This window comes from Passer domesticus, chromosome 6 (assembly GCF_036417665.1).
Source record: "Passer domesticus isolate bPasDom1 chromosome 6, bPasDom1.hap1, whole genome shotgun sequence".
Classification (NCBI taxonomy): domain Eukaryota; kingdom Metazoa; phylum Chordata; class Aves; order Passeriformes; family Passeridae; genus Passer; species Passer domesticus.
This window is the reverse complement of record NC_087479.1, coordinates 509,130-528,921: the sequence shown is the minus strand read 5'-3', so window position 1 is coordinate 528,921 and position 19,792 is coordinate 509,130.

Here is a 19,792-nt window from a genome sequence, read left to right as displayed (position 1 = left end):
ACCTTTCCCCCCCCACCTTTCATTGTACATTCCTGTGACAGTAAAACAGCAAACAGACTTTCAAAAGAATGACTCCCAGTTTGAAGCCTTGTCTAATGAGGCACAGCCTGGTTTAGCAGCACTGCTCTGAAGGTTTAAAACCAGGGAATTAAAATGAGATCAGTCCCACGTCAGCTGCAGTGGCCACAGTCCCCAAGTCCATTGAACGGCCCCAGGGTGCCCAGGTGGAACCCTTGGCTGCTCGGGCTCCTCCTGCAGCCCCAGGGCTGGCTGCAGAGCCAGGCATCACCAGGGGCTGGTCCCGGGGAGCAGCACTCAGAAGTGAGTCCAGCTTCCCCCGAGCCCAGGGAGGGACAGCCCCAGGCTCTGGAGGAGGAGGTGATTCACTGGATGCTGGGATTGCATCTCCACCGCAGCCAGTCCCGGGGGTTTCACACTCAGCCTCCCCCAGCTCTGAGCAAATCATTAAAGCAAATCCTCCTTTATTCCCTGGTTCGTTGTGTCTGCTTGTTTTTTCTTCTCCCTGCTCTCATCCCTTCTTCTTTGGATAACTTCATTGTTCAGATGTATCCCCCATTCGGATTTATTTGAAGTATATTAAATTTTAAACTTCCACAGGGACCAGGGCCCGTCCCAGCACTGGGGTGGCAGCAGGGCTGGGGCAGCGTGTGTCCCCTGAGCTGGGACAGGGCTGGGACAGAGCTGGGGCAGGGCTGGGGCAGGGCTGGGGCAGGGCTGGGGCAGGAGTGTGTCCAGGACAGGGAATGAAGCTGGGAAGGGAATAGAGAATTCCTGAGGGAGCTGGAAAGGGGCTCAGGGAACACGGACGGGACAAGGGGAAATGTTCATGTTGGATATTGGGAAAATTCCTCATGGAAGGGGTTGTAAAGCATTGAAATGGGCTGCCCATGCCTGGCAGTTTAAAGCCCTGGGGATGTGGCACTTGGGGACATGGTCAGGGTGGCCTTGGCAGAGCTGGGGAAGGGCTGGGCTCGCTGGGCTCAGAGGGGTTTCCCAGTTCCCAGATAATTCTGTGGTTCCTGGTGGCTCCATGTCTGGAACCTCCCTGGTGTGGCCAGGGGGGGAGGCCCTGAGGGGCTGAGGAGGGGTCAGAGCAGCCCCAGGGGTGCTGTGAGAAGCAGGAGCTCCAGAAATGTCCTGAGCAGGACAGCAGGAGCTCCAGCCTGCCTGGCTTGGAGTTAATCCTGAGCTTATTTCCCACTCCCCAGCCCTGGCTGGGCTCTCTCAGCGGGGCTGGGCTGGTGGGACTCCTTGGCCAGACCTTGGAGTTAATCCTGAGCTTATTTCCCACTCCCCAGCCCTGGCTGGGCTCTCTCAGTGGGGCTGGGCTGGTGGGACTCCTTGGCCAGACCTTGGAGTTAATCCTGAACTTATTTCCCACTCCCCAGCCCTGGCTGGGCTCTCTCAGTGGGGCTGGGCTGGTGGGGCTCCTTGGCCAGACCGTGGGGAGGAGATTCTCCCCTGCCACTGCCCTGGCGCAGGAGCCCTCTGGCACCCAGTGCCTCTGGTTCCTGGCCCGTGCCAAGGTCTAGAGTCACACAGGAGAACAAAAAGTGTCATTTCTCAGCCCAGACAATGGCAGGGCAGGACAGATCCTCGCTGAGAGCTGAGCACCTACGTGAAAAATTTACATGAGATATAAAACAGCTCGGCTCAGGTATTGATTAAGAGCTGAAACAGAAGTAGTTACAAGTAATTTATTCTTTATACCCTGACATAATACAGGAATTATTTAATTAGGAACAGAATTATTTACAGAAGGTGCGTTTGTGGCGAGTTTAAATCAATAGGTTTAGTTAATAAGCAAAAGTATAAATCTAGGTGGAGTTTAATTAAGTGCAGGTCTGTCAGCAGCTCTGTGAGTGCATCCCACTGGCAGCAGCTCTGGGTGATTTTTATGGATAGCTCACCTTTAAATTAATTTCTCTGTGCAAGTTCCATGCTGTCCTGTAGAACACTGCCCAGTTGCCTGTGTTTGTTGGGAACAGAAGGGGATCCCTCTCCTGGGCCTGCTGAGGATGGGGAATCCTCTGCTGGCCCCTCCATCAGCCAGGGGCAGCAGGGAGCTGTGCCAGGGCTCCAGGAGGGCTGCACAGGGGCTGGGGACAGGGGATGAGGGCAGGGCTGGGTGGGACTTTGGGAATTCCTGGCTGGAGGGTGGGCAGGCCCTGGCACAGGTGCCCAGAGCAGCTGGGGCTGCCCCTGGAGCCCTCCATCCCTCAGGGAAAAGTCTCTTTCCTCAGGCAGAAATGCAGCTCCTTTTCCTGAGCAGGAGCCCCTTGCTGCAAAACCTAAAACTGATTGAGGAAAGTCAGAGTTTTGGACTTTGGGAAGAAAATCCTGCAGTTCGTAGGCAAATCTGTAATTTCTGAGAATTTCTACTTGGATGACAAACCTCTGGCTTTTTTCTTTCTTTTACATCAGTAGAAATGGAAATATGGATTCACTTAGAGCTGGATCAGTCCAGAGGTTACAGAATTTATCCCCAATACTTTAAAAACAGAGTGGTTTTTGGAAGAGAAATAATTTTCTCTGCTCTCCAGAGGCAGCAGGGAGGATGGAGAACATGTTTCCTATTTCATTGCAATATTTCTCAGTGCAGGAAGGCCCAGCACACTCCTGATCTGTTTGATAACTTCCCTGTTTCCTGGCACCAACAGAAAAGTGAGGTGAGTAAAATAAAAAATGATTTATTCATCCCATTCCCACCGTTTACCATAAGAGAGATTGATCTGAGCACAGGCAGGAATCCCTTCCTCCTTCATGCTGAGCTCTTGAACTGGGATTGAAGCCACTGCCTTGTTTTAATTAACACTAATGCTCAATTAAATCAAGTAAACATTAAGATTCATGAATTACAACCCTCAATTATCAAATGATTTGAAGGCAGCTTGTCAGGATGCAGCCACAAGAAAGCCTGAGGTGAGGGATTCCAGGCCAGGAGCCGTGCCAGGGGTTTGGCACCTGCAGCTGAGGGGCCTGGGCACAGCAGGGCCACGGGGACAGCCCTGAGCCCCAGAGCAGTGACAGGTGTGTGTGACATGGTGTGACACAGTGCAGTGACACAGTGTGACACAGCCCCTGAGCCCCAGAGCAGTGACAGGTGTGTGTGACATGGTGTGACACGGTGTGACACGGTGTGACACAGTGTGACACAGCCCCAGAGCAGTGACACAGTGTGACACAGTGTGACACAGGGCAGTGACACAGAGTGACACAGCCCCAGAGCAGTGACACAGTGTGACACAGTGCAGTGACACAGTGTGACACAGCCCCAGAGCAGTGACACAGTGTGACACGGTGTGACACAGTGTGACACAGTGTGACACAGTGTGACACAGCCCCAGAGCAGTGACACAGTGTGACACAGTGTGACACAGTGCAGTGACACAGTGTGACACAGCCCCAGAGCAGTGACACAGTGTGACACGGTGTGACACAGTGCAGTGACACAGTGTGACACAGCCCCAGAGCAGTGACACAGTGTGGCACAGTGTGACACAGTGTGACACAGCCCCAGAGCAGTGACACAGTGTGACACGGTGTGACACAGTGCAGTGACACAGAGTGACACAGCCCCAGAGCAGTGACACAGTGTGGCACAGTGTGACACAGTGTGACACAGCCCCAGAGCAGTGACACAGTGTGACACAGTGTGACACAGCGTGACACAGCCCCAGAGCAGTGACACAGTGTGACACGGTGTGACACAGTGCAGTGACACAGAGTGACACAGCCCCAGAGCAGTGACACAGTGTGGCACAGTGCAGTGACACAGTGTGACACAGCCCCTGAGCAGTGACACAGTGTGACACAGTGTGACACAGCCCCTGAGCAGTGACACAGAGTGACACCGTGACCCGGTGTGACCCAGCCTGTCCCCGCTGGGCCTGTCCCTGTGCACACAGGTGCCAGCTGCCCAGTGCCACACTGGCCCTGCCAATCAGCCCAGGCAGAGCACAGCAGAGCTGACCTGGCTCACCACGGGGACCCTGCCCTCCTGTCCCTGCCCTGCTGTCCCTGCCCTGCTGTCCCTGCCCCAACACCCCTCTGGCAGGAGGGCACCTGGGGCACCCCTGGGCTGGCACTGGGGCTGCCAGGGGCTGCTTGCCCTGCCAGGAGCTGGGCTGGGCTGCAGGGTGCTCAGAGAGCAGCCCGGGGGTGTGCCAGCCCTGCAGTGACACCTCCAGGGCCCCTCCGTGGGCACAGCAGCTGCCATGGCTGGGATTGTCTCAGACAGATCATGGAATGTCCTGAGCTGGAGGGACCCACAGGGATCATCCCAGCCCATTCCCTGCCCAGACCCCCAACAACCCCACCCTGGGCATCCCTGGCAGCTCCTGGAGCTCTGGCAGCCTCGGGGCCGTGCCCATTCCCTGGGGAGCCTGGGCACTGCCAGCACCCTCTGGGGAAGAGCCTTTCCTGATCTCCAGCCTGACTTGCCCTGGCACAGCCCCAGCTGGCTCCTGGTGCTGTCCCTGTCCCAGAGCAGGGATGGGAGCTGCCCCTCCCCACCTGGAGGAAGATTGCCCTGGTTGCTTTGTGCACCCATTTATTCAGCGCCCAAGGCATTGCTTGGACAATGCACAGCAGAGCACAGAGCAAGGGCTGTGCAGGGGCAGGTGTTGGCTCTCAGGAAACCATTCCTGTGGAACCCTTTCTGCACCAGCTCTGGCCTTGCAGCAGCGTGACTCCAGGCACAGAGGTCCTCTAACGAGAGCACTGATGTGCATCCTGAAAAATCAGGATTAATTTCTTAATTCTCCACCTAATTTCTTAATTTCAATGTGGAGCTGCTGTAGGTGGAGTGGCTGCCAGCCCAGCTGTTCCAGGCTGACCTTCCCCCAGACCAGCCCCATTTCCTGCCCAGCAGAGTGGCACAGAGCAGCTGATGTGCAGGAGGAGCTGGGGAAGCTGCAGCGATCCCCAGAGCTGCTGCTCCTTTTCCCTTTAGCCTGGCTGCAGCTCATGGAAACCCTGCAGGCTCAGCTGCACTGGGGCTGGGCCTGCAGAGCTGCCCTGCTGGCCTGGGGGAACCTCCAATGCAGGCAGCTACAGAAGAGCCAGGCAGGAGAGGCATCAATCCACACCAACAGATTTGCATTCCTACTTCTGGATTGAGGGCTCTTTGTCTGCCTTTCTTTTCCATTCATTTTCCCAGCCACAGCTTTCCCTCCTCTCTCCAGCTGGAAGTGCAGCTAGGTTTGTTTTACTGACCCTCAGCACCTGTGGGCTGAGCTCCATGGATGGCCCAGCAGGACCTGAGCAGTGACAGGGAGGATGGCATCCCAGTGACATCCCAGTGACAGGGAGAGTGGCATCCCAGTGACAGGGAGAGTGGCATCCCTGCTGATGGCAGTCAGCTGTGCCCATCCCATCGTTCCATCACTCTTGCCTCTCCCTTCCTGCCGGACCCAGAGCCGGAGATGGGCTGGGGGTGGTTTTTGGCCTCCATCCCCTCAGGAGGGATCGCTGTCCCTGCAGAGGTGGCATCAGTGTCAGGGATCACTGTCCCTGCAGAGGTGGCAGCAGTGGCAGGGATCACTGTCCCTGCAGAGGTGGCAGCAGTCTCAGGGATCACTGTCCCTGCAGAGGTGGCATCAGTGTCAGGGATCACTGTCCCTGCAGAGGTGGCAGCAGTCTCAGGGATCACTGTCCCTGCAGAGGTGGCAGCAGTGTCAGGGATCACTGTCCCTGCAGAGGTGGCAGCAGTGGCAGGGATCACTGTCCCTGCAGAGGTGGCAGCAGTGTCAGGGATTGCTGTCCCTGCAGAGGTGGCAGCAGTCTCAGGGATCACTGTCCCTGCAGAGGTGGCAGCAGTGTCAGGGGTCGCTGTCCCTGCAGAGGTGGCAGCAGTGGCAGGGGTCGCTGTCCCTGCAGAGGTGGCTCCAGCAGTGTGGAGTGGCCACAGCCAGAGCAGATCTCTGGGGGATGGGCTATGGCTGCACTGGGACACCTCGGGCTGCTCAGGCTCCTGTCCCCTGCAGGGGCTCAGCCCCTCTGAGCTGGGCAGCCTGCTCCTCCCGCTGGCCTTGGCCAAGGGCAGCACTGGGAGCACTCCCCAGCTCGGTGCTGCAGGGAGAACCTGCTGGGACCCTGGAGCTGAGAGTTCCTGACCTCCTGTGCTGCCAGGCTCTGACCCCCAGGAGAGCACTGCAGTGACCTGGGGCCCTGGAGAAGCTTCCAAAATAGAATGATGGAACTGGGCTTGTGGGTGTGGAGTTTCACAGAATCACAGAATAATGAGGTTGGAAGAGACCTCTAAGATCATCGAGTCCAACCTATGCCCTCACACCTCAGCCAGACCATAGCACCAAGTGCCATGTCCAGCCTTTTTTAAACACATCCAGAGGTGCTGATTCCACCACCTCCCTGGGAACAGCATTCCAGTGCTTTATTATTCTTTTGGTGAAATTTTTTTTCCTAATATCCAACCTATGCCTTCCCTGACGTAGCTTGAGTAGCTTTGAATAGAAGTGTGTGATATCACAGGGTGGGAAACTCAGAGTTTAAGGGTTTAGAATACAGTAATAGATATGGAGCAAGATGGAGGTTTTAGGGCAGAGGCTGCTCCTTCTTCTTCACCTTTTTCTTCACCCTCTCCTCCACCTTCTTCTCCATGGTTCGGGTGGCATTGTACAATTGGACAGAAAAGTCCCCACTGTGGGCCATGGGTGGTTGGTTATTGGGTTAAAGTAAAAATAATATAGGTGTCATTTCTGAAACATCCTGAAGCCTCAGGTTTCTCTGTGGCAGGCTGGAGTGTAATTAGTTAAGATGTTCTTTAGGTAATTTTAATCCATATGTTATTTTTTTTCACCAGAAAGTCCAGACTATGAACAAACTCTCTATGTTCAATGCAAAGGTACAAATGGCCACTAGAGATTTATAGTATGTTGACAAAGAAGACACATTTAACTGTAATTTGGAAAAAAAGTCATATCAAATGGATTTATTTTAATATTATCTAAGTATTGAAAACCGCCCTGGAAATAACAACCTACTCATAATTTTAATTTGTAAAGAAAACGTGTTTACGTGGCAGCAATTAAAAATATCAGCTCAATATCTGTAGGACACAGACAAGGCCGAGCTAATTTATTTTCTAAACTTAGTGAGCACGTCTGGGCTCAGTCTGCAGGGAGAGTTCTCCATCTCCAGTTCAGATAAAGGCTCCTTTGCAGACGGGTGAGGAGGGCTGAGTTACAGAGCAAATGGGTTTGTAATGGAGATCACAATCTCCAACAAACAGTTTAGGGTAAAATTAGGAAAACACTATTAGGCTCCATTGCCGTGAGTTCCCATTAGTAATTTCATTGGTAGGAGCTGCCTTCCAGGAATAAATGCATTTTCCTGCTGCGGGGAGCACGGCTGTCCCAGCCACGGCGGGGCAGGGGAAGGAGTGCGGGGCCAGGGAATGCTGCAGCGCTGCAGGAGCATCCTGTGCATGCCATGCATCCCCTGCATGCCCTGCATGGGCATCCCCCGCATGCCATGCATCCCCTGCATGCCCTGCAGGAGCATCCTGCGTGTGCTGTGCATCCCCTGCATGCCATGCATGAGCATCCTGTGCGTGCCATGCATCCCCTGCTTGCCCTGCAGGAGCATCTTGTGCATGCCCTGCAGGAGCATCCCCTGCATCCCCTGCATGCCCTGCAGGGGCACCCTGAGCCCTGCTGTCCCGGCTCCCAGGGCTGGGTTGCTGCTGCAGCTCCCAGGCAGAGCTGGGCAGGGCCAGCAGCCCCGGGGGCCGTGTGGCTGCAGCCCCAGGGGCAGGGGAGGGACATGGGGACAGCTGCAGCTCCCTGCCCAGCCAGGGCCAGGGTGGGACCCTGCTGGAGGGTGTGTGTCCATCCCGGGGGTCAGCAGGGTATGTCCATCCCTGGGGCCAGCTCTGGGGTCAGCAGTGCTGTGTCCAGCCCTGGGGTCAGCAGTGCTGTGTCCATCCCCGGGGTCACAGGGTATGTTCAGCCCCGGGAAGCACAGCAGGATCCTGGAGATCCTGGATCTGGTCCAGGGGAAGGATGTGAGGATGAGGAAGGGCTGGAGCATCTCTGTGCCCTCAGGAAAGGCTGAGGGAGCTGGGGCCCCTCTGCGGTCCCTCTGGGGTCCCTCCCAGCCCAACCCATGCTGGATTCTGTGCCTGTGCTCTCCGAGGCCTTTTCCAACCCTAGTGACTCTTGGATCCTCATCCCTGGTGCCACAGGACACGGCTGGTGGCTGTGCTGTCCCTCCCTGGTGCCACAGGACACGGCTGGTGGCTCTGCTGTCCCTGGCAGGTGGGAGCATAGAGCCTCCCACGGAAATTCCTCCACCCAGCCTGGGGGGAGCTCTGGGCTTCCCCCTGCACTGACCCACAGCCCACCCTGCAACAATCCCTAAAACCAACAAATCAGCTGTGGAAACTGCCCTGCAGCCCCAAGAGAGGATTTATTTGTTCTGAGGATCAATAATGCCTGATTTTTCTGTTTCTTCAAGCATCAAGAGTCACAGTGGCTGTGCGGTGTTATTATTCATGGAAAAAGATTTCCAGAGAAAATGAGAACTTTGCATGGGTAGTTTAGGTTAGATATAGAAATGATTAATTTTGTTTAATTTAATAGAGAGATCTAATTTCACTGCTACCTAATATTTAATATTTTTCCTCTCATCTCGGTTCTTTCTTTAGACTTTCATGCTACTGAAAGAGAAATAAAGGAAAAAAAAAAGAGGCAAAGAATGCAAAGTAAAACAAAAATGAGGCTGCTCAATCAGGCGGGGAAAAAAAGCTATCTAAAATCCCCTGAATAAGGTCAAGGAAAATGAATCATATCTTTTTCATTCAAGAAGAGAATTTGGCTTCAGGCATTAAGTCTGAAAATGTTGGAACACACTTTCAGCTGAGGCTGCCCCACTTCTGCCTAGCCTGGCAGGTCCCAGAGTGTGGTATTGTCTGAGACCCCTGTCCTAGGGAGGAAAATTATGAATCTGACTCCATGTTCTCAGAAGGCTAATTTATTATTATATTATCATTATATTACATTATACATATGATATGATATGATATGATATGATATGATATGATATGATATGATTGATATTATATGATATTATATGATTGATATTATATGATATGATATTTGCTATACTAAGCTATATTAAAGAATACAGCAAGGATACAGAGAGAAGGCTAAAAGATAATGATGAAAACTGGTAACCCTTTTTTCAGTCTGACACAGCTCGACCCTGATTGGCCAATGACTGAAAACAACTCACATGAAACCAATCAAACAATCAGGTGATTGTTGGATAAACAATCTCCATCCGCATTCCAAAGCAGCAAAACACAGCAGAAGCAAATGAGATAATATTGTTTTCCTTTTCTCTGAGGCTTCTCAGCTTCCCAGGAGAGAAATCCTGGCAAAGGGATTTTTCCAGAGAACATGACAGTGACACCAGAGCAGCCGGGCTCTGAGCAGGGCTTGGCTCTGGAACTGCCCTGAGTTCGCTGTCACACCCGGGGCTGCACAGCTGCTGCCCCACAAGGAGCCTCCTCCTGGCAAGGGCCGCTGCCAGAGGCCCAAACCTCCCATTCTTGAGGGGTTTGGGGGATCCCCTGGGACACCTCTGGGGTCAGGAATTAGAAGGGTGTTGATTGGAAATAGATATCTGGATTAAATATTGTTCAATATTTGCTGTGTTTTACTGTGCTAGCTGCCTGTGAAGGGGGACAGGGTACACATGAAAGAATGCAGGGATGTGTGAGGAGGGAAGGATGCTGTTCATCAAACAGGACACAGTTACAAGGCTGCCAAGACAACAAGGCTGACCCCCAACCAGATCCAACCCACCTCATGGTCTGGAATGTGACCAAAGGAAACATGCACAAGAAGAGGGGGTGGAAGGTCAGCTCTGATGAAGACCACTTACTTCATCCCATACGACCCCCAAGATGAGCCCCCAAATGCAGGCACAAGGGACTGATGAGATAATTAACAAAGCAGGACACGGTGCAGCCAGGAGATGAGCGTGCATTGATGTACTGCAGAACCTGATGTGCATGTAACATTTTAGAGGGTGAAAAAGAACCCAAGAGCAGGTACTCATGCCTTTGTGGGGGTATCCTGGCCAAAAATACACACCTGCTTTATAATGCACACCCACCTTATAATGAACATCTAGTCTGTAATACACACCTGCTTTGTAATACACACCTATTTATAATACACACCTATTTTATAATGCACAACTGCTTTATAATGCACACCTATTTATAATACACACCTATTTTATAATACACACCTGTTTATAATACACACCTATTTTATAATACACACTGCTTTATAATGCACACCTGCTTTATAATGCAGCCCTGCATGCACAGGGGGGCCAGGACAGGCTGGCTCCTCTCTGGGAGATCTCAGAGTCACAGAACTGCTGGGTGGAATATCCTCTGTTTCCGTGCATACATTGGCTATTGTGGGGCTCACTCAGATCATGGATCCAGCCCCTGGCCCTGCCCAGACCCCCAGCAAACCCACCCTGGGCATCCCTGTGCTCCTGGAGCTCTGGCAGCCTCGGGGCCGTGCCCATTCCCTGGGGAGCTGTTCCAGTGCTGATTCCACCCTCTGGGGAAGGATCTTTCCCTGATAAGTTGGAATGTCTGCTGTGGCCCTCCCACACAGGCTGTGAGCTGGGTTAGGGATGTCCCAGCTCCTTTTCCAGTTGCAGACTGGGGCAGATCCATTACTCCAGGGAACAGAGCTCTGCTTCTCACCCCTTGGATCCCAAGGAAACTGGGTCTCATTCCAAGCTGGATTGAAGCCCACCAGGTCCAACCCCCAGGCTGCAGGGACCCTTTCCTGAGGGCTGCCAGCTCCCTGCTCTGGGAGCTGCTCCCGTCTGTCTGCTCCCATTAGGACAGACGGGGCTGGAAGGGACCCCTGCACTGCCATGTCACAGCTGCCTTTTGCCCCAGCTCTCTTTCTGGGGCTCCTGGGAAGTTTCACATCTCTGGAATTGCTTCTTGTTCTGCAAAAATGGGCATTATTTCCATTTTCCCCACTGGATGCCACAGTCCCTGAGCACTCTGGTAGCTGCATGTGGCAGGTGTGTGGCTGACATTCTCTCCATCAGGCACTCTGGGGGATCACTCTGCTGCTCCCTGCTGTGTCCTGCCTCCCACAGCCCCTCCCCAGCTCCAGTCCCAGCCGTGCTCAGGGCAGAGCTGCAGGGAGCAGTTCTGGGAGCTGATCCTGACAATCACAGCTCTTCTCCCAGCCCACAGCTGCTCAAGGGACAACAACTGTCACACATCACCCCAGCCCCATGGCCCCACAGGGGCTCCTGTGCCAGAGGGAGGCCTCAAAGCACCAGATCCTGGGAATGGCACAGGGAAATTCTCTCAATGCCCATCACAGAGTCACTGGGTGCTTTGGGTGGGAAGGGACCTTAAATCCCACCTAGTGCCAGCCCTGCCATGGCAGGGACACCTCCCACTGTGCCAGGGTGTCCCAGTGTCCAGCCTGGCCTTGGGCACTGCCAGGGATCCAGGGGCAGCCACAGCTGCTCTGGCAATTCCAGCCCAGCCAGCAATTCCCAGTTCCCAATCTCCCACCCATCCCTGCCCTCTGGCACTGGGAGCCATTCCCTGGCTCCTGTCCCTCCATCCCTTGTCCCCAGTCCCTCTCCAGTTCTCCTGGAGTCCCTTTAAGTGCTTCTGGCTGTGAAAGGGTTAATCCAGTTGCTCCCATTTCCCTGTCTGTGGGACAGCAGCCGTGTGTGTCCCTGGCTCTGGGGGTCAGCCCAGCAGCTGCACCTCTGCTGGGACAGGTGTCCCCTCCTGGGCTGGGGACAGACACCCTGGGACACCCTGGGACATGTTGTGACACCCTGGGACACGCTGGAACACCCTGTGACACCCTGGGACATGCTGTGACACCCTGTGACACCTTGAGATGCCCTGGGCTCAGTGTCCCTCTCCCTGTGGCTCCAGCCTACTCTGCAGTCCCTGCTGAGCCCTCTCCTAACACAAGGCTCATCTTCAGCAGTTCCCAGTTTTCCCCGGGAGTTCTCCCCCGGGGCTCTGCCATGAGAAGCCCCTCAGAAAGGATCCGTATTTCCCATATTTCCCAAATGAAATCCCCATCCTTCCCACCAGGGCCGCTGCTGCACATATTCACCCGGTTCATTTGAAATGCAGATTTGCACTGCCAGTGCCTAACCAGAATTTGTCCTTTCTGCTGGGAAGGTAGATTTCAAATCCCAGCATATATTTTATGGAGATTGTTGTTAGTGACATATTTATAATAAAAATCATCCACGTGAACCAGCCTGAACCCACTGATGCCATTGTGCAGAACTTCTGGTGCCACCCTCGTGATTTATACCCACTCCTTTACCTCCAGAACACACTTAGCGTGGTCATCTTCTTTGGAGATGAGTGATCTGGGAGTGAAGTACAGGTGGAGGGGAGAAAAGCTCTCCTTCCTCTCGCTGCCTGCACTTCACCCCCAGCGAGCCGGGCTGCCTGCCTCTCTGCTCCAGGGAGCTGGGAAACGCCTCAGTCTGCTCCGGGGCAGCTCCCGGGGGTGCCAGGAGCACAGGAGAGCCCCAGGGGGTTTGCAGGGTCCCTCCAGCCCTGTCTGGGGCAGTGATGGCATGCTGCTGCTTCCAGAGGGGGAGAAGCAAATCCCACCAGAGGAAAACTCAGCTTTGGAATTGCTGGGGTTTGGAATTGCTGGGTTTCCTTGGAAGCACTGAGGACAATTTGAGCTGGAGGTGTTTGTGGTTGTGATTTTCAGTGATTTTCAGCAGCTCTGGGGCCCCTAAAGCCAGTGACTCTTTTTTCCCCCACTTGTAGCCTGTCCCCTCCAGGTTGCAGTTGTCTGAAATACTCCTCTTGTCATGGAATTCCACTTCAGGGGAGACTTGTGCAGCAGGCAGAGGATCAATATTCTCTGACTCCACAATGCACCTGCCTGTGCTCATGCCTAAACAGCCTGTGCTGCTGAGGATCTCTGGCTGGGACTCTGGCATCCCTGGCTCCCAGAATTTGTGTTGGAAAAGCCCTCCCAGCCCCAGAGCCCCACCCTGTCCCCAGCCCAGACCTCTCAGTGCCACCTCCAGGAATTCCCGGGACACCTCCAGGGATGGGCACTCCAACCCTCCCTGGGCAGTGCCAAGGCCTGAGCACCCTTTCCATGGGGAAATTCCTGCTGTGCCCACCCTGAGCTGCCCTGGGCCAGCCTGAGGCCGTTCCCTCTGCTCCTGTCCCTGTTCCCTGGAGCACAGCCCGACCCCCCGGCTGTCCCCTCCTGGCAGGAGCTGTGCAGAGCCACAAGGGCCCCTGAGCCTCCTTTGCTCCAGGCTCAGCCCAGGGGAGGGAGCAGAGTTCTGGTTCTCCCTGCCCCATCCCTGCCCTGCTCCTCAGCAGGACTCCCCTGCAAGAGGAATTCAGCCCAGGAGATGGAGAGGAGAAAACCCAAACCGGTCCTGAGTGGCTGCTGCTGGCTCCAGGTGTGACTCCGGGAGTGGGGTTGTTCCCCCACAGAGCCACTTCTTCAAAGAGCTGGATTAACAATTCACACCACACGGATCAGCTACAGAGCATTTTCCTCGACCGTTTCTTGGTGGAATTTATTCCAGCATTTATGGCTCATTTTTCTTCCTTTTAAGCCTAACATGTTTGCAAATGAAAGCTGGAGAGTTTTCCACAGCCCGTTCCACACACAGATCACAGGATGTCAGGAAATTGGGGAAAAAAGAATGAATACTTGAAGAAAAATAGACTTGAGATTATTTCCCGTGAGCCAGTTCCTTTGGAGTGGTCTGTTGTGAACTAGGAAAGTGGAAATGTAAAGTTGGGGCAAACCTGTGAAATGTTTGGGATGAGTGGGAGTTGTGGTGCCCAGGAAAAGGGAGATGTGTCCTGGCACAGCCTGGCACTGCTCTCCAGCCTCTCCAGACAGAAAATCCAGCTGAAAAGCTGTTATGGCTGAGTTTATGGGAACTGTGAGATGAACAATATTGATGTAGTTTGTAGGTAGTTCGTTTTTTTCATTTCTTTAGGTACCGGCTAAGCACAGGACAGAACTATGAAAGAGGAAAAAAATACCCTCCTGGTCCATTTAATGAGGCTGTCACTTTTTACTCATCCTTCTGAAAATGGCTCTAAAAATAGCTACAAAACACAGGGTTCTTAGATTTTAATTCCACTCCTTCCCCACCCCTCCAAAGGCAGGAATATTAAACATTCCATTCCTTTAGTGCAGCCAGCAAATATACACAAGTCTCGTACCTATTATATATGAAAATTTAATGGTATATAAAAAAACATCCGGACAGGATTTATTTATTTATTCACTTATTAAACCTTTTCAACCAATCACATTTTTTTTGTTCAATCAACACCTTTGTGTACCTTCCTCACTCAGCTGCAATCAGTGGGAGTATTTTGGAGATTCCGTGGGCGATAAAGTGAATTATTCTCCTGAGCTGTAACAAGTCTCCTAAAGAGGCAGAGATTTGCAAGGCTTTTTCTGTGTGGCCACAACAGCTACTGGAATTTTATTTTCAGCAATGAAAACACCCTGGATTCCCCGCTGGCAAATCCAGCTTCCTTTGTAGCTGAGCTCTCCCTGTGAGCTCCCTCACTCAGTGGGAACTCTCTGTGTCCCTCTGTCTCTCCCATTCCCTGTTATCCATGCCCCAGGCTCCAGGCAAGGTGACTCTGCTGGGGGAGGTGTAGTGGGGACAGCTGGGAACAGTTCTGGTGTGCTGGCCTTGTTTAGGTGAGGCCCCTTCCCTTCCCTTCCCTTCCCTTCCCTTCCCTTCCCTTCCCTTCCCTTCCCTTCCCTTCCCTTCCCTTCCCTTCCCTTCCCTTCCCTTCCCTTCCCTTCCCTTCCCTTCCCTTCCCTTCCCTTCCCTTCCCTTCCCTTCCCTTCCCTTCCCTTCCCTTCCCTTCCCTTCCCTTCCCTTCCCTTCCCTTCCCTTCCTCTCCTTTCCCTTCCATCCCTTGTGCAGGCTGCCCTGGAGCAGAGGCTGGATGGAGTTCCAGAATAAAGCAGGGATTGATTCCAAGGATCTCCTCCATGGATCCACCTTGGGCAGCACCAGAGCCCAGCCAGGGCTGCCCCCAAGATGAACCCAAATGGTCCCAAAATGCACGAGCGCTGCCGGGGTCTCTCCCTGGGCTCAGCTCTGCTCCATGTGCACATTGCAGTTCAGTGTCCAGTTCCAGCTGCAGCCCCTGCAGTCCCACCCTGCTTGTTTTTCTCTCTGCAGCCCACGGGCTTTGTGCTCCTGGGCTGGGATTGGGATCATTTGTCCTTGGTGCCCAGCTGGAGCAGGAATTGTTTTGTGTCCCTGCTCTGTGCACAGAGCTCACCATCCCATAATGAGAACCCAGACCCACAAACCAAAGCAGCACAGAATGTGAAAATATTAAAGCCAAACCTGAGGCATCAATGGCAGCCCTGGAGGAGCTCCCTGTGCCTCCCTTTGGACAGCCAGGCTCAGTGCCAGGCTCAGGAGCAGTGGCTGAGTGCAACAAGAGGAATTCCAGAGAACTCCCAAGTTTTCACCCAAGGGCTCTGCAGGCTGAGCTGCCCTGCAGTAACACCTGCCACAGGGAGAAGAGGCCCTGGAGAAAGCTTTGATCCCAACATGGCAGCAAGGTTGTTAATTTGTCCTGCCCACTGACAACTTCCCTGTCCTTCAATTACCTTCACCTTTGCAGAGCAGCATTGCCTCCCCCTCTCGCGGTGCTCCCCAGCTCTTCAGCACCACGGTAGGAGAGATTCCCTCAGTGCCTGCAGGCACAGGCTCAGTTTATTGATCCAGAGGAGCATATTGACTCAAAAGGTCAGCACGTGGGAAAAAAATAGAGAAAAATGGGGTTTGTTCCTAGTGCCTCTTCCTAGAAACGCTAATAATGAACTCTGAGGGATCCTGGGAAGCCAGGACAGTGACTCTGTGTCATCTGAGCAGGAATGGGGAGGGGAGCAGGGCCCACCTCCAGGCAGCCCAGGGGAGGCTGGAGATGGAGAACTGGGCATGGAACAGGTTCCCTTTCTCACCAGAACAGGGATTTCCTCGTGCTTTGACTCGGATAAGCACAACCTGCAAACAATCCCAAAAGCAAAACAGAGCTATGCTTGTTTAACTGGCACGTGGGGTTTGGGGAGAAACAAACCCTCACCTTTGCTGGATGAAATCTGCACCAGAACATGACAGGAGTTTACCCACCTGAGGTGATAACGGAAGGTTATTTTTAGTTGGAAATTATTTTGTCTCCCTTTACTCACCCCTCCATGTGTAACTGCTCCAGTCCCATGGATTCCTTGTGCAGGACATCTCCAAACCCAGAAGAGCTCTCGGGTTTTTCACAGGGACCCAGCACCTCTTTATTTCAGCCCAGTTCAGCTCCCACTGCCAGACTGGCTCCTGCCCTGCCTCCTCTGGGTGCCAGTGCTGCCCGTGAGGCACAGGCAGGCATCCCCAGCCCATTTCCAGAGCTCCTGGGCTCCCCTGCGGCGGTGGCTGTCCCAGTGAGTACCCTGTGTGTTCAGTGGGGCCATCACCTCTGTTCTCAGGGCCAGCCATGCTCATGGCCCCCACAGGCTCTGGGCTGCAGCAGAGCTGGGGCTGGAGCTGCTCCATGGGTCCTGCTCCCTGGAGAGCCAGCCCTGCTGCACTGGCACGTCCTGTCAGCAGGGACCAGGTCTCACACTCACCCCACAGCAGGAGTTTTGAAGGAGTTTTGAATGGGTTAGAGACGGGGCCTCTGAGCTGTTTTTGATGATGTGACTTAATTTCTTATCTTCTGCACAGGCAGGAAGGGTGAGTTCAGCTCACATCTTCACTGCATGCCTCAGAAGGTCACAAGACCCTCAGTTACAAGACTTTTTAAGGATTTATTGACTAATAAAACACTGCCAACAAGGATATTTATGTTTTTGACCCAATCCTTAAATATTTCATGTTATGGACCCATGCTACAATGTGAGCTTCCTTAGCCACTCATGTTATGGCACACAAACCCACAGTGCTGCATCCTAAACTCCTTGGTCACCTCTGGAACTACTTTTATTTCTGTATCTTAAACTCTAAAACTCTAAACTTTCCTTTCCTTAGCTCAACGTCTCTGCTTTAGACTCTAAATCCACATTCTCCCTTCTGGCCCCTCAGTTTGAGAGACTTTTCCGAGGGCTCAGATCAAATCCTGGGTTTAATTCTGAGCTTTGGCTCACAGGCCCAAAGCTCTGGGAGCTCCCTGCATTTCAGATTCCAGCATTCCCCCACCCCTGTCTGCTTCCCAGGCTGAACTTCCCCTGATTTCTGCCCAGGGGATGGGGTCAGTTCCTCACCTGGCTCTGCTGCTCCTTCCTCCCCAGGACTGCGCTCCTCACACTCCTCTCTGCTCCAGCCTGGGACAGCTCAGGACCTGGGGGTGCAAACCCAGCTCCAGCATCTGCTCCTGCCTGCCTGGAAATCTGCAATTCCCCGAGCCCTCAGGGCCCAGCCTTCTCACCAGCAGGGTAAAAGGGATCAGAGGATGCTCTTGGTGAGGCAAATTGTGAAGAGATCAGCCCTGTCCCCAGTCGAAAATGCAAATTGTGAAGAGAGCCCCCCTGTCCCCATCAGAAAGTCCATCTTCCCTTGTCACTTCACCCCTTAACTAAGGGCACGGGCAGTTTCTCACTTTCTCAGCTGCTGCACTGGATATCCAGGAGCTGAGCTGCAGAGCTCTGTGCTCTCCTGCCCCCAGGGTGGTCAGCTCGATATTCAACTGCAATACCCTGCAGAGGGTGGCCACGGTGGCTGGAAAATTATTTGATGTTCAGCCTTTATTTTCTGCAGTGAGAAATGTGCAAGAATCTCTCTGCCGGAGGGGCAGGAAAGGCAGGGCTCCCCTGGCTGGGCTGGGGCTCACTGAGCACAGCCCCAGCCCCTCAGAGGACAAGGGCTGGGGGAGCTGCACAGAGCAGGGCTGGAGCTCCAGGGAAAGCCCCTCTGCTTGGAACCTGTGCTCCAAACCCAGGGAAATTGGGATCATTCACTGGCGTGCCTCTTGCTTCTCTCACTTTGTCATCTTCAACAGCAGCAGCAACAAATTCGCTCTGTGTGATCTGCTCAGGTGTGGGAGTTTCCCTGTGATTCCAAACAAAGTCTAAACAAACTATTAGGGAGGCATCAGAAGGACACAGCAGAGATTTCAGAGTGACAAGGAAAGCGATTGCTCCGAGGAACTGGGGGGATTGAGGAAATGTATGAATTTCTGCTGCTCAGAAGGAACATAATCCCAAAACCAGCTCCTTTGGATTTGCACCTGAATCCAGAAATCGATGACTGGAGACAGAAAATGCATCGGCTCAGTTCAGTCACTTGGAAGAGACACTGTCCCCACTCTGGGTGTGGGGACAGTAAAAGGGGGCATTGGACTGCCAGGGGGAACTGAAAAGTATCTTTTCCTGCAGTGACTCTGAGCCCTGTCTCAGAGTTTGCTGCTGCAGGAGCAGCCCAGGCAGGGCTGGGGGCTGCAAAGGCCTGGTTTAACCTAAACCCAACTGTCAATGACCTGGTTTAACCTAAGCCCAGCTGCCAAAGGCCTTGTTTAACCTGAGCCCAACTGCCAATGAACTGGTTTAACCTAAGCCCAGCTTCCAAAGGCCTTGTTTAACCTAAGCCCAGGTGCTGCCAAAAGCCTGGTTTAACCTAAGCCCAGGTGCTGCCAAAGGTCTGGTTTAACCTAAGCCCAGCTGCCAAAGGCCTGGTTTAACCTAAGCCCAGGTGCCAAATGCTCCAACACTTGGCAGCGGGGCTTTGGCAGGGGTGGGCAGGGCTGGGATCAGGCTGCACCTGCAGCTGGGCAGGGCTGGGGGCACCGGGGCACCACTCACCTGGGACTGGGGTGGAACATGGCATGAGGGTGGGGACACGGGGTGGGGACATATGCAGTGTCCTGAGCTCACCTGGGCACTGCTGACCTCGGCCATGAATGGTCCTGCCCGTGTCCCTGCAGAGGATACTGAGGCTCCCCTGGGCCATTCCCACAGGGACAGAGGAGAGGAGAGGAGAGGAGAGGAGAGGAGAGGAGAGGAGAGGAGAGGAGAGGAGAGGAGAGGAGAGGAGAGGAGAGGAGAGGAGAGGAGAGGAGAGGAGAGGAGAGGAGAGGAGAGGAGAGGAGAGGAGAGGAGAGGAGAGGAGAGGAGAGGAGAGGAGAGGAGAGGAGAGGAGAGGAGAGGAGAGGAGAGGAGAGGAGAGGAGAGGAGAGGAGAGGAGAGGAGAGGAGAGGAGAGGAGAGGAGAGGAGAGGAGAGGAGAGGAGAGGAGAGGAGAGGAGAGGAGAGGAGAGGAGAGGAGAGGAGAGGAGAGGAGAGGAGAGGAGAGGAGAGGAGAGGAGAGGAGAGGAGAGGAGAGGAGAGGAGAGGAGAGGAGAGGAGAGGAGAGGAGAGGAGAGGAGAGGAGAGGAGAGGAGAGGCGTGCTCATGGCCCAAGGTCTGCTTTTGTCCAAAGGGAAATGAGAACCAACAGGAAAAGGGTGATAAACACAATGTAGGATATCAGCTGGAAATGGCAAAAGGGAAAATGCAGATTAAGGAACAGCATTGCCCATCTGAAATCAAGTGTTCCAATAAATGCCATCCCAGGGGCAGCCTGGACAGGGCAGGTGGGGTTTAAGGTCCTTCCCACCCAAACCATCCTATGATGCTGTGTGTGATTTAATATTTTTCCCCAGCACTGTGGCAGAGCCCAGGGAGCCAGAGCCTCTCAGGGAGCCCCTCGTGATG